Source organism: Engystomops pustulosus, chromosome 2 (assembly GCF_040894005.1).
Source record: "Engystomops pustulosus chromosome 2, aEngPut4.maternal, whole genome shotgun sequence".
Taxonomy (NCBI): Eukaryota; Metazoa; Chordata; class Amphibia; order Anura; family Leptodactylidae; genus Engystomops; species Engystomops pustulosus.
The window spans coordinates 64,957,410-64,960,450 of NC_092412.1; the positions used below are offsets into that span (position 1 = coordinate 64,957,410).

General features: G+C 41.5%; 1 long non-coding RNA gene across 1 annotated transcript; it reads left to right on the forward strand.

The window, feature by feature from the left end:
- The first annotated feature begins 524 nt into the window (after window positions 1–524).
- LOC140116523 (uncharacterized) lies at window positions 525–1,859 on the forward strand. Its single transcript, XR_011852791.1, has 4 exons — window positions 525–729; window positions 863–1,057; window positions 1,389–1,449; window positions 1,666–1,859. It is a non-coding gene; the product is annotated as an uncharacterized lncRNA (long non-coding RNA).
- Window positions 1,860–3,041: the final 1,182 nt, after the last annotated feature.

Below are 3,041 nucleotides of genomic sequence, written 5' to 3' on the forward strand. Positions count from 1 at the left end.
CATAACATGTGATATTGGGGTTATCTGGGGTTCGCCTCCTCCATGACATCTTATCAATAAGATGTCATTAATCTGAAAGTAATGTTTCTATTTTTACATCCCACAGCCAGGTCGTTCTCCTGCGTTCTATAATTTGGCTGCTGCTATACATGATGGACCAGGAGACCTTATGCCGGAGTCACCTGAGCCCTGCTGGATTGTTAGATCGGTAAGGAGGCCATTACTATATAGTCATGGACTCACCATGTCCCATAACTGCTGCTGATACTATTGATGATGATGATGGAGGTGATGATGAATTGAGGGAAAATGATTCTAATTTGACAATTAATATGTATTGACAGGAGAATTACCTACCACTGGATCCGCCTCCTGAATGTAGTGCAGAAACAACGCCTCTTCTCCTCTATGATCCACACACAACTTATAGACAATGGGGCAGATTTACTAATATTCTCCAAAAGAGAGTGCAAGATAAACTAGAGCGTGTTATCAAGTACATGATTTACAAATTTAGTGTGTGGTGTCCGCTATGTGTACAATTTTTGGTGCTTTCCCATAGTAAATCTGGACCCATGTTTATAGTTGAATGGAGGATTCATTTGCTTTCTATCACTCTAAATTTCTGTGTATCCAAATTCTCAACAGGATGAACCAGAAACCTCTGGGTAGAAAAGAAGAGCATCTGGATCAAGATGGAGAAAAAGACTGAGGAGCATCTTCTGCATGGTGAGGAGATCTCATTCTAGGACATGTATCTCACCCTGGTGATACATGTCGTGTATCTCAGGATCTCATTCACAAGTGACTGGACTCATGATACACACATCATCATCAGCTTTCTCTTATGTTTCCTCTGTAGAGCCGGGAATCAGTGAAGGTGACTCCTTTCACGCCAGCTCTCAGCAGACCGGACACAAAAAACTTTGGGTGCCAAGTCACAGAAGAAGAGCTCAGCCTTGGGCCAAAAGTCACCATGATCCATGTGAAACCCATGAAACGTTCCTATATGGTTGACGCTTCAACCCAGGTCGATAAGGATGAGATAAGTTCTTAGGTAGGTGGAACGCACATCAGTACATTGTGACAAGGACAACATCAAGAAGATCTGAGATTCTGCAGATCGGAGTCTTCAGAACTTGTCCAGTGACTTTGCAAATTATTTCATTTACTTCTCTTGTCCCGATATCACACACTATTTTACTATTACATGTCTAGAGCTAAGTTGATGCTACTGCTGTTTTCCTCTTAGTTTGGAAAAGTGCATTACATGAGCTAAAAAAATATATTTACAACATACACTGACTGATTTTTGGCTTTTGCATTGGATTATATGACCTAATGTGAGACTTTACAATTAAGTAAATCCAGAGATTTTTTTTTTGCAGCTTTCATTCACGAAGGTTCTTCTTGAATTTAAACCAAGACGACCTGTAACCTACCAAACCTGTAAGTCCTGACTATACTCTTCCACATAGATGAATCACATCTCTACCAGTGAACAATGTCCATAAGATATTACAATCTAGGCCAATGTCCATGTGGTATCATCACTGCTATGGACATTTAGATATGGATCATTCCAGGATGAGTCCAATCTTGTAGACATGTAGCAGCCACTTGATGAGGAATGTATGTAGTGATATATCTTTGTTCTTTCATTAGGCCAATAGACGTGTCCTCCCGCCCCTGGTGACAGAGATGGATCATGAATGATGTTCTGAAGATATGACAGACTTCAACATCTACACAAACCTTTGTACTCTAGGGTGACACCATGATACCAGCTATGGGCATCACTTGCCATTTCCTCATCTCCAGATGTTGGCACAAAGAGTCCTTAGAGTTATATTTCACTGCCAATAAATGTGCCGATTATATGAAGTGTTTTTGTGTTTTTACTTTCTAATTTGTAAAAATAGACCTGAAAGGGCTTGTTCCACCACATACCCCATTCATAATCCACCGCTTAGTGGATACATATAAGTTGGTGGGCGACCCCTGGGGTTTTATTTACTTCAATGGGGCTGCAAGGGCCACAATCTTTGGCAGCCCTATAGTGATGGGACGGCAGTCATAAATACTGGCATGAAGGGGTATAGACAGGGGATTGGTATCAGTGGTGGGAGTGAAATATCCTAAACAAAGGTCACAATATACAATATCAACCCTTAGGCCTGATGGACACAAACACACAACTATGATTCACTCACCGTCCCGTAGCCTTCCATTCGGCACATTCACGGTGTGGTCAGTCATTTCCTATTGACCCGTCGTGTGTGAGGGTGATCATGGTCATGTGCATGAGGCCTTAATCTACAGCATCTCTTAGATTTATCTGGGACTATGAAGAAGAATTTCAGTTCTGTTATAGTGGTTTCACTCCATCTTTATCCATAACCGGAGATGTAGAGGTGTTGGGCCATGGGTTCTGGAACTATAGTGTGAAAACTCACAACCACCTTACATATAAATCTATAATATCCTACAAGACTTTCTGGACAGACATGGACCTTCTCCTCTACACTTGGTTTTTGGGACAAGTACATTATGGAGATATATTCCAGGGCTCTTTGTATTACACTTATCATGGAAGTCAGAACCAGCCTTTCCGGCTGTAGACCCGTCACACATTCATCACGGTATCTCAGCCCCAGGCCAGACTGGAGAAGTAAATTACCGAGACTTCATAGAGACATGTCAGGAGAGCGCGGAGTATACAGATTTATAGTATGTTGTGATATCAGGTTTTATATCTCATTACATGAGAGTCATTTGCTGTGTGTGTAGATTACTTATAGGACATGAGGGATTACATGGAGTAATAAAGATGGTGCCCTAACAAAGGAAAAGTTACTAAACTAAGATCCTCTCACCAGTCTATCACTCACTGATGTGCATAGCGCCTGCTACAGGGATTAGTGTTTTACTACTGTTATTTTATGAGAGGAACATTATAGGCACATGGAGGGCATTAGAGGATCATCATAGTATGTGGGCAATAGTGGAGTAACAGGACCTCAGTGGGCCCCAATGTGAAC